This window comes from Ammospiza nelsoni, chromosome 20 (assembly GCF_027579445.1).
Source record: "Ammospiza nelsoni isolate bAmmNel1 chromosome 20, bAmmNel1.pri, whole genome shotgun sequence".
NCBI lineage: Eukaryota > Metazoa > Chordata > Aves > Passeriformes > Passerellidae > Ammospiza > Ammospiza nelsoni.
The window spans coordinates 9,000,935-9,015,077 of record NC_080652.1 but is presented as its reverse complement, the minus strand read 5'-3'; positions in this window follow the sequence as shown (position 1 = coordinate 9,015,077).

Below are 14,143 nucleotides of genomic sequence, written 5' to 3'. Positions count from 1 at the left end.
GTCTGGTGCTTCCTCAGCTAAGGCAGGATTTCCATCCCATGCTTTAGCAAGGAAATGCCATTCCTGCTCATTCCAATTTGGGAGCAGCTAAATAAGAAGTAACTCGAGTGAGGATAATTGCTGGCTGGTAAATAGAGGAGGCAGAACCATTCCAGCCTTTACAAATTGAGCCCTTCATGGTTATTCAATGATGATTTTATGGGAGCTTCCCCATTTTCAGCTGGGTTTCGAGCAAAATTTTGGTCGAAACCTCCCCAGGAGAAGATCCAAGCACACCTTGATTTCAAAGTAGTTGGGAGGGTGTGAAATTCCTGCCAGGAGGAAAAGAACTGCCTGGGGTGGGATTAACTCTGACACAGCAGCACAGATCCCCCCAGCTTGGGGTGCTGGGGAAGGATTTTGTTTATAGCCTGGAGAGATGGAAATAGAGAGGCAGCTTGGGCTGGTGGGAGTGGGAAATAAACCCCTGCAGTGGTGGGAAAGGTTTGGATGGAGCTGGGTCACCCAGAGCAGGAATTCCTGCCTGAGGATTTGGGATTGGTGGAGTCCAAAGTGGGGTCATGGAGCATTTCCATGTGTCAGTCAGTCCCGGTGAGATTCTGCCATGGGAGGAAAGATTCCTGTTTCCTGCAGCAATTAGGATTGCATTTTAATGTTTCTCCAGGTTGCAGCACCCAGAGAGCTCCTCCTGGCATTTTGTGCGCTCAAAATTAAATTTTTAGGGGAACTCCCCAACTCCCTGGGTGCCAGTCTGTGGCCATGAGTGTCCAGAATGGATTTGAGGAGGGGAAACTTGAGAAATCCCACCTCAGGACAAAACCTGTGTGTGGAATTTGACTCACCTAAAGTGAATTTCTTGTTCCTGTGGGACTCCTGTGCCAACCAACCCTGAAACACAATTGGAGCAGAAGGGGCTGTTCCAGCCAGCGACCCTAAAAAAATCAGTGACATCTAATTCACATCTCCAGGAAGGCTTTTGGAAGCCTGGCATATGGAAGGGGCTGTAAAAATCCATCTCCTGCTCTATAACCCCTGTCAGTGCACCAGGTAATTGCCCATCAATATGCCAGGGTTTTACAGGGCAATTCCTTCTCCTGCACTCCAAGGAGCAGGCTGGGGAAGGAGAAAATATAAGAAAGTTTGTTTGTTGTTTTCTGGCTTATTTGAAGCTTTCCTTGAATTGGTGTTTTCTTGTTTTCCTCATGTTTTTAAAGCCCTCTCTTGGCATCTTGGTACAATATTCAGCTTTGAAGGAGAAATGTGGCTGCTCTGGGGCTGAGGAGCTGCTGAAGGAATCAGGGACAGATGAAAAAACTACAACTGTGCTTCTTCAGAGGAAAAAAAGTTCCTTTTTTATGTGCTCAAGTGCACCAGCACAAGCAGGCAGTGCTAGATCCTGATTTTGATTAATAGTTGGCTGGAGATAATCTGCAACTATTGGGGATTAGGGAAACAGTTCTCCAACACGGAAACCTTGGAAGGGAAATCTGCCTGTGGGCCAAAAAAGCTCCAGCACCAGCCTAGGAGCAAAACAAGACAGGAAAATTGCTGTGGTGAGAGCAGTGCTGGGACCTGTGGGGCTGGGGGTTGTCCATGGGCTTGGGAATGCTGAGATGAGGGAATTGAAGTAGGGAAGATCAGGTGGTGTCTCCTCGTGCTGTTCTAAGGGGATTTGAAATTATTTTATTCATATCAAAGGTAAAAAAAATCCCCAACAGTGCCCCCAGAGCCCCTGTGCTGCTGGAGGGGAACATGGGTACCTCCAGGTGATTCCAAATCCCACACAGAATCCATTAAACACAGCAGGAAAAGCTGCGGTGGGTTTGGTTCTCTGCATTCATCGTCAAAAGCTGTGACACTGAAAGCTGAACTGGGATCACTGGAAGATGAATTTTTTTGGGGAACTCCTAAAAAATGGGACGAACTGGGCCAAACTGAGTCTCTTGCTGTCCAAAACCCAAGTGGGAGCTGGTGCAGAGACCCCAAAGCCCCTGGGTTGAAAAACTCGTGACTCCTTCCAGTGTCCCAACACAGCTTGGCCATGATTGGCCATTAAGTCAAAACAATTCACATGAAACCAATGAAACAATCACCTGTTGGTAAACAATGTCCAAACCATTGGCAGAGGAAAGGCTGCTCCTGGTGCTGGGAGCTCTGGGAATACCCCAAAGACATTTTTACCTGGGGAAGCATCACCAGCCCCTACCCTTCTTCCATCTTTTCCTCAGGAATTTTAGCAGAATTACCAATACCAGGATGCTGAGCCCAGTGATCCCAAGTGCTGCCCTGTCCCACACCCCGGATTCTCTGCTGAATTAATTCTGCAGCCCAGACCCCTCCTGCACTCCACCTGTGACATGTTTTCAGCACCAGTGGCCACTGGCAGGGGGGGTGGCAGTGCCCAGGCCCTGCTGGCACCGGGGGCAGGTGTGGGGAAGAAAAACTCCCCAAATGCAGCAGGTTCCTGCCTGTGCTGCTCCTCCCAGGGCTGTCAGGAGGCATTAACAGCAACACTCAGCTCCTGCTCTGCCTCCCAGCATCCTTCCAGCTCATTTGCATCTCTCAAGTGGATCTCAGACTGCTGCAATTACTTAGCAAAAAGAGAGGACACTAATTAAAAGGCTCGTTAATGGGGTTACTACAAGCAGCACTCAGGCAGAGATCTCCCTTGGAGGCAGCAGGCACAGAACAAACAGGGAAGTGGCCTGGGAGTGCTGAGGTTGTCCCTGACCTTTCCAGGAAGGGATTTCTTGGTGGGGTTTGCCTGGTGAGATTTGGGATCCCCTGTGAGTGCTGGTGACCCCAGGAACAAAGCTGTGAAATTCAATTACAGCTTCGTGCAGATCCTCAGTGCTGGAATTTGAAATATCAGCACCAAGCGCCTTAGGCTGGGGTAGATCCCCCTGCTTTGAGCTGGGAGCGTTGCTGGGTTGATCTCCAGCCCAAGCTGGACCAGAGCCAGCAATCCAACCCCAGCTGCTGCCAGGGGAGGGACAAGGATCGCCCCAAACCCTGTGCTAAAACCCTGGGGAGATGGGGAAAAACACCACTGAAACATGGAGCAGCTCTGGAGAGGGAAGAAAAGGAAAAGGAAAAAGAAAAGGAAAAGGAAAAGGAAAAGGAAAAGGAAAAGGAAAAGGAAAAGGAAAAGGAAAAGGAAAAGGAAAAGGCAAGTTCTTCAGGAATTCTGCTGAGTGGAGGAGAGTCCTGGTGGCTGCAGTGGGAAAGGTGGGTGTGAAGAAAAGGCAAAAGAAAAGGAAAAGGACAAAGTAAAAGGCCAAAGAAGAGGAAAAAGAAGAGGGAAAAGGAACAAGAAGAGGGAAAAGAAGAGGAAAATGGAAAGGGAAATGAATAGGAAAAGAAAAGGGAAAAGAAAAGGAAAAAGGAAAAGAAGAGGAAAAAGAAAAGGAAAAAGGAAAAAGAAAAGGGAAAAGGAAAAAGAAAAGGGAAAAGGAAAAAGGAAAAAGAAAAGGGAAAAGAAGAGGAAAAAGAAAAGCGAAAAGAAGAAGAAAAGGGAAAAGAAGGGGAAGAAGAAAAGGGAAAAGAAGAGGAAAAAGAAAAGCGAAAAGAAGAAGAAAAGGGAAAAGAAGAGGAAGAAAAGGGAAAAGAAGAGGAAAAAGAAAAGCGAAAAGAAGAAGAAAAGGGAAAAGAAGAGGAAGAAGAAAAAGGAAAAGAAGAGGGAAAAGAAGAGGAAAAAGAAAAGCGAAAAGAAGAAGAAAAGGGAAAAGAAGAGGAAGAAGAAAAGGGAAAAGAAGAGGAAGAAGAAAAGGGAAAAGAAGAGGGAAAAGAAGAGGAAAAAGAAAAGGGAAAAGAAAAGGGGAAAGGGAAAAGAAGAGGGAAAAGAAAAGGGGAAAGGGAAAAGAAGAGGAAAAAGGAAAGGGAAAAGGAAAAAGAAAAGGGAAAAGAAGAGGGAAAAGAAAAGGAAAAAGAAAAAAAAGAGGAAAAAGAAGAGGAAAAAGAAAAGGGAAAAGGAAAAAGAAGAGGGAAAAGAAAAGGAAAAAGAAGATAAAAAGAAAAGGAAAAGGAAAAAAGGAAAGGAAAAAGAAAAGTCCTTCATGAAGCTCTGCTGGGTGGAGGGGTCCTGGTGGCTGCAATGGGACAATGGGCATGAAGAAAGGAAAAAGAGAAGTCCTCCACGAAGTTGTGCTGCATGGAGGGGGTCCTGGTGGCTGCAGGGGACACTGGGCGGGCCCCGCTGCCCCAGGTGCCAGGGGATGGTCCCTCAGCGCGGGGACTTTGCACAGGGCCCCTGGAGGAGCGGGGCAGCAGCAGGAGCAGGCTGCAAGGGCTGTCAGGACACAGCTGGCCAAGGCCCCTGCGGGCTGACACATTTTCCATCCAGGAGGGCCAGGGTGCGCTGGCCAGACAGCGCTGCCTGCGCGGAGCTGGGGCGGAGGAGAAAATAGCCCCGAAGTTCAGGAGGAGGTCAAGCTTCTGGAGCTCTCTCTGGCATGGGCTGTCCAGTGGTGCCTCCAAGGGAGCCAGGAACATGTGCTGGAGCTTAAGTGGAGGAGACAAGCCCTAATCCTCCCAGCACCTGCAAAATCACACGGATATAAAAGCACATCCTCGCAAATGAGCTCTTTGCAGAGGTTTTTCCCGACCCTTTCTTGAGATCCCTCAAAGTTTGGTAGCTGGAAAAGGGAAAGGCAGGAGAGAAATAAAGCTTGCATGGGAAAAGAGAGAACAAGGATTTTCCTGACCCTTCCCAGGCATGATTTTGTCCTGTTAGATTTGGTTGGTGCTGCTATTTTTATTTGCATGGCTTCCAATTGCTTTCTCATTCATGAAAAACATGTGCTCCCTGCTCGGTTCAGGGAACAGGGGAAGTGGTGGGAGAAATCCATCAGCTCTGTGTGCTCCCATCCCTGCTGACAGCACAGGGGGGAGACGAGGCTGGGTCCCATGGGAACAAGGAGATGGAAAGAGAAAGAGGAAATTTGGGATGGTGGGGCTGGAGGAGGAGAAGCAGGAAAGTTGCCCTGAGACAGGAAGATCTTCAGGGACAGAGGCCCTTAATTACAGAGGAATCTGGGCCTCATTTGGTGTTAATTCAGCCCTGGGAGGAGGAAAAGCACGTCAAGAAAATGAAGGTGGCTTTTTGACACCTGCCCTGCAGGGAGGGTGGGGACCAGGGACAGGCAGGGACAGCTCAGAGATGGCAGCAGCCAGGAGGGTTCTGGGTGTCCCTGGAGCATTGGGGATTTGGGGAGGATTTGATTTTTGCATGGTCAGGAAAGTCCTCCTTGAGACACTCCAATCCCCTCGTGGTGTTTTCCCAGCCTGGCTTCCTCTGCACTTCACAACTGCAGCTCTGGACGTGCCAAACCTGAGTTTGTGAGGGGGAAAAATCCAGATTAAAAAACAAAGAGCTCACAGGGTCACCAACATGTCCTTGGCAGGAGGGTGAGCTGCCTGAACCCAGAGTTTCTGAACCCAGAGTTTCTGAATGCAGAGTTTCTGCCTCCATGGCTTCTAAAACCAGCAGGAGTGAGGGTGGAGCGGGATCATGGGATCCCACACTGGTTTGGGATGGAAAGGACCTTGAAATTTATCCCATTTCACCCCCTTCCATGGGCAGAGCCACCTTCCACTATCCCTGGTTGCTCCCAGCCCTGTCCAATCTGGCCTTGGACGCTTCCAGAGAGGAATTTCTTCCCAACAACCAATTTAAACCAGAGGAGATGTGAGACTCCCCATCTGGCCCAAGTGGTTTAGGATTAACCTAAAGGAGGAGTGCAGGGAGGGCTGGCTCTGAGGTTTCCACCTCTGTGCTGGACAGGGATGGTTGGAGAGCAGCTGCCAAGCCCTCAGATGGTGGCACTCTGTGGGTGACACTGGGGACATCCTTTGCCTCAGGGCCCAGCAGCTGCAGCTCCTGCAGCACCCAGGGCTGGGGAAAGCCCCGCTGCAGCCCAGCCCCAGCACTCTGAGGGACTCTGGGTCATGCCCAAAGCAAACACTGGAAGTTCCATGAAGGAAATCAGCCATGGAGAGTGATACGTGGATTTTTAAAGCTTGGATCTGTCAGGGCACTCAAAGAAAACAGCACAGAGTTGGTGTTTCATTGCCTCTGCTCCACTCTTTCTCCTCAGCACTTTATTGATTCACCAGGACTTTCTAAATGCAGTTAAAAGTGTTTTTAAATGTTTATGTTTGCAGTGCTTATGTTGATTAAGGAAAGGCTTCTTTTTAATATTGGCCTTTTCTTTCTCCTTCAGCTGGCAGGCAGCTCCCAGAAGCTTGTGCTGATTCTGATCAGATGCCTCAGACTTTCCACGCAGGACGCCAAATTAACATCTCTGCCTGCAGAAATGGCTGGGGATAAACACATGTATATCTAGGAAAAACAAATGCTAAGGGAAGGATACACAGAGCTGCGTGTGCAATAAAAATCCCTCTCTCCTTCTCCATCAGAGCCCTGCCAAAATGTGAGATGGGGAGCAGGAGGGGGGGAAATGGGAGGAGGAGGATGCAGATCTTCCCTCAGTGCCGAATTCTGAGTGCCCATGGTGATGCCAAGGGGTTGGGAAAGGAGAAACTCTTGAGCAGGGCAAGGGGAGGAGGAAAAAGTGGGATCAATAAAATGCATCTCTGTGAAGGCTGATACCACACTTCTGCTTTTCCAAGGCAATAAATAAGGGGAAAGCTCCCAGAGCAGTGGTTAAACCAGAGAGAATTGGCAGACAGCATTCCCAACATCTGCTCCCTCTACAAACATATGTCTGTGAAACACCAGCATTGCACGGGGCTCTCTGAAGGTCCCTGCTCAGGGAAGGGAGCTGGGAACTGCAGGGCAGGGTGGGATGGAGCCCACCCAGCTGCTCTGCACTCCTTTGTCCCTGGAAAAGGGCTGGGAAAGTCTCCAGGAGTGTGCCACGAGCTGCACCCAGGATGAGAGGTTGAACAGAGGTGAGCAAAAACGGCTTGGTGAACTCTGTTTGTTCCCCCTCTTGTGGCTTCTCCAGCAGCCTTTGGTGCCTCTCTGGCCTGGCACTTGCATTTATCATCCCCAAATCCTGCCTCTGATCTGGGCACTCCATAAGGGGCTCATTGAAGGTGTCCCCCTGTGCAGCCTCGTCCCAAATTGGTCACTGAGTGCCAAGCCAGACCCAGCAGGTGAGGATGGAAAGTCAGAAATTAGGCAGGAGTTTAGAAAGTCAGGAATTAGGCAGGAGTTTAGAGCTCTCCTCTTCCTCCTCCTCCTCACACACTGGCTCACCAGCATGTGATAAAACTGATGCACACTCAGGGAATGTTACTCATGCCAAGCTTGGCACCTGAAAGGGAATCTGAAAGGGAATCTGCCATGGGAATGTGGAGGGCACCAAGGAGACCTTGACTCAAGCAGCAAATCAGGAATGAGACAAAACTCAGCTGCAGACCCATAAGGGCTCTTGCTGAAGCTGCTTGACCACCTTTAACCTCCTGCTGAAAGAAAAACTGCCTGATTTGAGGGAATGGCTCATGCCTCTCTCCCAGAGCTTTCTCCCTCTTCAAACTCCATCCTCAAAGCAGGTCTGGCTCTGGTGACACCCCATTTGTGTCATTCCCCAAGTCCCAAAGGGACACTGCCTGCCCCTTGCTCAGATGCTCTCCATGGCACTGCCCTGTCCCTGCCATGTCCCCAGGGCTCGGGTCACGCCTTGGTCACATGCAGATGAGGAGCTCACAGTGTCCATGTGGCACCGTCCTCCCACGGCTTCAAAGCCAGCCCTGCATCCCCTTCCCTTCCCTTTGGAGCAGCAGGGACAAATTCCAGAGCTGAGGTTGCCATCTGGGCCCTGTCCATCTGATGAAACGCGAGGGCTGGACTTGAATTTTCCAATAGCTCAGAAACGTTTCCCTGAACTCTTTTTGCATTTAATAAAGGAGTTGTTGGTCATGTTCTGTATTCACAGCAATGCTTGCATAGGAGCAGCCTCTGCTTCCAGTTATTCTGGATTTCTAGAGGCCATTCCCCAATTTCTGCTGGTGGAAGGAGGAGATGGTCTGTCATTTTAATTGCTGTTTGAAATACCATCAAGGAAAGTGGGGTTTCTGTCTGGTTGAGAAGCTGAGCTGTTGGCAGATGTTTCCATAGGCCTCATTATAAATGCAAACAAAACCAAGTTTTTGCACTCAGAAATTTGCCAGGGGATGCAGGAGAAAGCAATAAAACCCTGTTAGGTGATTCACAGGGCAGCCACCCAGGAGACTGGAAAAATATATATTTACCATCTGGTGCAATCAGACGCCTTCCAAAATCATCCGAGCCTTCCCATTTTCCTCGGAAATACCTCCATGAGCAAGGGACAGAGGCATCCTTGGAGGCTGCCAGAGTAGGGCCAAATCAAGGACAAATTTGGAGGAACAAGTCTCTCCTTTCCCCTCCATTTTCTGTTTCTAATTTCCACTAATCATGTACATGTTATTTTTAATTTCTCCCGTGTCGGGATTCAGCCTGTTGTGAGGAAAAGGGCCGGTCCTTTCCCTCAGGGAATGAGGGCTCAGTCTGGGATGTGTTTTAGGGCACACTGGTGACCTTTTTGCCTTTTTTGGGGAGAAATCACGTCAATCCCTTTTGGGCACAGCAAAGTTCGTGGAATCCCAGAATGGTTTGGGTTGGGAGGGAATTTAAAGATCACCCAACTCCAACCGGTTCCATGGTCAGGGACAACTTCCACTATCCCAGGGTGCTCCAAGCCCTGTCCAGCCTGGCCTTGGACACTGCCAGAGATGAGACAGCCCCAGGAAATCTGGGCAACCTTTGCCCACCCTCACAGAGAAGGATTCTCCCCAAGATCCCATCTAACCCAAATCTCTGTCACTTTACAGCCTTTAAGGGCTCCTTCAGACCACCTGGTCCTCAGGCACTGCCATTCCCTTACTGCAGAACAATGATAGCTTAAAAACAAAGGGAAATCTCTCCCTTTTGAAGAGGCACAGCCATTTTTGAGTGGTTCTTGCACACTTGGAGCTGTTGGGAGCAGGAAGGTGAGGGTGGCCCCAGCAGCAGCAGCAGCAGCTGGGTGTGCAGGAGCAGATGTTCTGCACAGGAACGTGTCAGGGCCATCCCAGGAGGAACATCTGCTTTGAGCAGGGCTGGGATGATCCTGATTCGTGTGGACAGCACCTCCTGCTCCTCAGGGAAAGCTTCACTGCACCCAGAGCTGCTGGAGCAGAGCCAGGCCTGGAGCAGGTATGGGCAGAGCTGGGGGCTCCCAGCACATGGATGAAGGAATGTTCCTGCCAGGAAGCTTGCAAGGAGCACATTGTCCTAACAGGGATTCGTTTGGAGAGGGCTGCTCACCTTGGAGGACCCCAGGAGTGACAGGGAGCTGTGCTTTCCAACACCAGGGCCACACTGGATCTCCCTCTTCCAGTTGTCGCTTATATCCCACTGCTCAATTGTCCATTTTATCCCACTGCCAACTGTCCCTTTTATCCCATTGCCAACTGTCCATTTTATCCCACTGCCTAATTTTCCACTATATCCCACTCCCCAGTTGTCACTTACATCGCACCACCCAATTATATATTTTATCCCACTGCCCAATTGTCCATTTTATGCCACTCCCCACCTGTCCATTTTATCCCTTTCCCCAATTGTCCATTTTATCTCTTTCCCCAATTATCCATTTTATCCCACTCCCCAGTTGTGATTTATATCCCTCTCCTCAATCTTCCATTTTATCCCACTCCCCAATTGTCCATTTTATCCCATTTCCCAATTGTCCCTTTTATCCCACACCCCAATTATCACTATATCCCTCTCCCCAATTGTCCATTTTATCTCTTTCCCCAATTGTCCATTTTATCCCTTTCCCCACCTGTCCATTTTATCCCTTTCCCCAATTTTCACTATATTTCCACTCCCCAAATGTCCATTATATCCCATTCCTCAATTGTCCGTTTTACCCCTTTCCCCAATTATCCATTTTATCCCTCTCCCCACCTGTCCATTTTATCCCCTCCCAGCCCCATCAGCATTCCCAGCAGCACAGCACCAGCTGTGTCATCTGCTGAACACCCCAGTGCAGTGGCAGGACAGGTGACAAAAACCACACTGAGGTGCCTCAGCTCCCTTCCCACAGAGCCTCCTCCATCAGCCCTGCACTCTCCAAGCACCCAGACAGCATTCCTGAGCCTCATGGATGAAGGAAAAGCCTTTTCCAGAGGCTGTCTGCAGCCCAGATGCACTCAAGGGACAACTGGGCTCTTCTTTCCAGGAGCTCCTTTGATCTTGGACAGAGCTTTATTATTATTTCTCTTTTTTATTATTTTTTTTTTCAGTCTGCGTTGCCATCTCGGGGAGATGCACAAGACGTGGGACATTTGGTTATCATAAAACAATGGTTTAAATTAGCTGAGCCCTCCTGCCCCCTTTTCAGTCCCCTGGCCTGCCTGTCACAGATGTTGTTATGGCATCTGGGGCACACGTTGGGAGCTGAAGAGGCTCTTGGTTCCCTTCCCTTTCTGTGCTGTCCATGGAAAACATGCTGCTTTAATACAACCCAAATTAAAGTGTCACTCACTCAAAGCCCTCATCCCTATGGATGGATTTTTTGGGGGCAGAAGCCAGAGGAGGGTCACAGAAAATGGTGTTGTTTTGCTTTTTTTCCCTCTCCTCTCTCCCTTTTCCTTTCTTTTCCCCTCACTATTGGTGCCACGTCACAAAGGAGCTGGGAGAGGCTGCAAGATGGCTCCAAAAATGGGCAAAATGTGAGGAATTGCAGCTGGCCCACGTTCCCAAGGGCAGTGTGGAGCCCAAGGATGGAATGTGGGATGCCAGAACACCAGGACAGCTCCAGGACATCCCCATGCAGGGTGCCCATCCCTGGAAAGCAGCTGGCTGCCCTCATCCACTGGGTGTTATTTCTTGCAGAATCCACTCTTTTTTTTTTTTTTCCCCTCCCTGTGTTTTTCTTGGCATTCAGGAACTCCCCTCTGCACCCCAGTGAGCAAACACTCCTATCAGTTATCCACAAGGCAGCTTCCTCTCCCTGCAAGTGAGGGCCGAGCTGCCACCAACCAAGCTCCAGATGTTTCTCCTCTCCCTTCCCTTCTCCCACATTCTGCTCCACTGCAGGAACAAGCTCAAGAGCTGCAGCTCTCAGATCCCAGCTCCTTCTGTGGAAGCACAGGCTGCAGATTCCTGGAGATGCACTTCCAGTCCTTTGGAGGAGGAGGAAACGCGTGGCAGGAAGGAGAGTGGATGAGGAGAGGAGATTCCTGAATTTCTGGTGGCTCTGCAGCACCTACGTGATGCAATCACCATTCCACAGGCACATTTTTAGACTGTGAGTCAGTTTTCATGGAAGTTTTGCAATCATCCCAGGAGCACGATGGATTTACAGCTGCTTCCCACCAGAACACAGGGAAGGACACTCCAGTTCTGTTAAGAAGAGCTGGAAATTATGCAGAGAGGGATTCTCATGACAAATTAAACTGGGAGGACAATTCTCCTTGTCTGTGGAAAATACATATTGGGTGTTTTTGCCTTGTTCCCTCAATCAAAGAAGCCCCAGACTCGAATTAGCATTTAGAATAAAATTGGAGATATCTGGATCCAGCCCTAGATTTAATTCCAGCCTGCTCTGAATGCAAACTGGATTTAATGATATTCCTTCTGAACACAGACACATGAGTCCTGCTCTAATTCCATCGGTTTGCTCTGGATTTCTGAGGGAAAACATTTATTAAAAGGGAAGTTTCATGCTTGCAACAGGAGAGCAAAGCACAGCAGAAGCTGCTGGTCTCTGCTTGGATGTAAAGAATTTAATGACATTATAGGATAAAATAAAAACATGGTCCTAAATTATTGCCTTGTGACTCTAATTAATTAAACACATCCTAATAAGTGTAGGGTTTGTGTAGTTCTTTCCTTGTTGGGCTACATAGAAAATGACTCTGTCCCCTCTGGTCCCTCATGATTTGGGGAGAAAAAGCCACCTGAGAAACCTATGGGAAGGGAAATAGGGATTAAAACTCCCACATCTTTCAGCAGAGCAGTGCCCCAGGCTGCACATCCCCTTCAAGAAATCCCAGTCTCTCTGTCCATGCCCTCATTTATCCCCTCCTTTAGGGCAGCCCACACAAATCCTGCTGCTTCTAGAGAAATAGAAATCTAGACCTTATTCCTAACAATTTGCTACTCCTGAACAACTTTGTGTGCTTATTTTTTTCCTAAAGGATGGAATTAGGGGTTCACTGCCCATTTTTAGGGCACTCAGCTATTTTGGAGCCAGGCTGGAAGGAGGAAATGTGACAATTCTAGCAAATAAAAGCAGAACCCCCAAAGCAATGGGCGTGTGTGCTGTGTTTAATCACATCCACACACAGGATGTCCAGGGAATGTTTGCATAGCTGGAGAAATCCAAGGCTTTTTCTAGGAAATCATCTCCTCAAGGCACCAGCGATATGAAAAAGCTCCAGAGGTTTTCTGACGTGGACTGTGCTGAACCTGAAGGCTGGATAAAAATGAAAAATTGAGCTTTAATGGCCCAGCAAAATCTGAAGTGACATCCAAGCTTTCCACAGCAGGAGAGGGAAACACCACATCCTTCAGAGGTGGGAGAGCAGAGAGGGATGACGTGTTTAGAGAAACATCCCCCAGGCTGGCTCCTTTCCAGCACATTACTCGCAGCACAGGAATGCCTTAAACAGCTCTTGGAAAATGTATGTTGGAACCTGGAGCTCCATATGTCCTGTGTCACCACCTTTGGGATGCATGGCTGACATCCCAAAAGGCACAGCAGGATTGGGAATGTGCTCACTGCTCATCCTGAGCACCCCCAGCCTCCTCCTGCCCCTCTGCGGTGTATTATCCCAAAATTCCCAGTGCAATCCCAACTGCTCTGCCCATGAGAATGTGCTCACTGCTTTTCCTGAGCATCCCCACCCTCCTCCTGTCCCTCTGGGGTGTTTTATCCCAAAATTCCCAATGCAATCCCACCTGCTCTGCCTGTGATGGCAGCAAGGCACGGGTGGGGATTTGTGCCTGAGGAAAACGTGCAGTTCATCAACTCTGTCCTAATCCTGCTGCAACAGGGAATAATTCAGGCTATTCCAACCAAACAGGGGAAGCAATGCCAGTGGAAGAGCTGAATTTAAGGAGCACAAACGCTGAAGGTGTTGTGGATGCAGAGTTGGGTTCCTGCAGTTGCGGCATCGCGAGCTCCAGCACCGGCACCTCGGGAATCTCGGAGTGAGGGTCCAGATTCCCTTTTCCCTGCTGGTCAAACCTGTTAAATAACAACCCCTTTGCCTCCGTGGCTTCTCTGCTTCATTGCTTCCAGGTACTGGCGGGGTCAGCTCAGGCCAGGCAAGTGGTGCTGGTTAAGAACTGGCGCAGTCGGAGCGGCCGGAGCGAGGGACAGCCAGACCCAGTTCCCGGTGGGAATGTGTCTGTCTGGGTCAGGGTGGGACCTGCTCACCCTGCCCTGCTGGGAGTTATTCCTCTTTCTTCTCTTCTTTTATTCCTCTTTCTCTGTGCTGAGGTTCCCTGGAGTGCTGGGAATGTCCAGAGCCAGCAGAAAAAACGGGTTTGTGTTTCTCCCAAGTCCATCCCATGGGATGGATCTGTTCTGGGGAGCGGGGTTCCCCACCAGCCAGCCAGGTTTTCATCCCAGATCCTGGGGAGAATTTGGACCTGGGGATTGGGACTTTATGATCTCAAATATCTTTTCCAACATTAATAATTCTATGATGTTGCTTCCTGTTATTAAACAAGAGCCTCATGTTGAGAAATCCCGGATAAAGTCAAGGAGATGCTTATCCAGGCAGTGAGATAAAAGTCCCTTCCGTGCTTACAGCTCCTGCAGTTATCTGGGGCTGCTGCAGAGCTCGAAAGAACTTCAAATAGACAGAATTACAGTCGCCTTTACAAGTTATTTTTCTGTTTCTTCACTGCAGAAATAAATCCCTTTGTTCTGTCAGATAAAAATGTGCCAAAAGAGACAGTCCTTAATACAAACTCAAACTGGCTGATTATTCCTTCAAATAAACAAAAAAGAGATGTTAGGAAAATAAATGGAGTTTTCTAAGGATAAATCTGAAGCTCTTGTGCTTTTCAGGTGGCAGCAGGGGGTCGTGGCCCTTTAGGGCACAGACTTTGCTTGGGGTGTCCAGCTCAGTGGGAATGGGGTGGGAGTGCTGACCC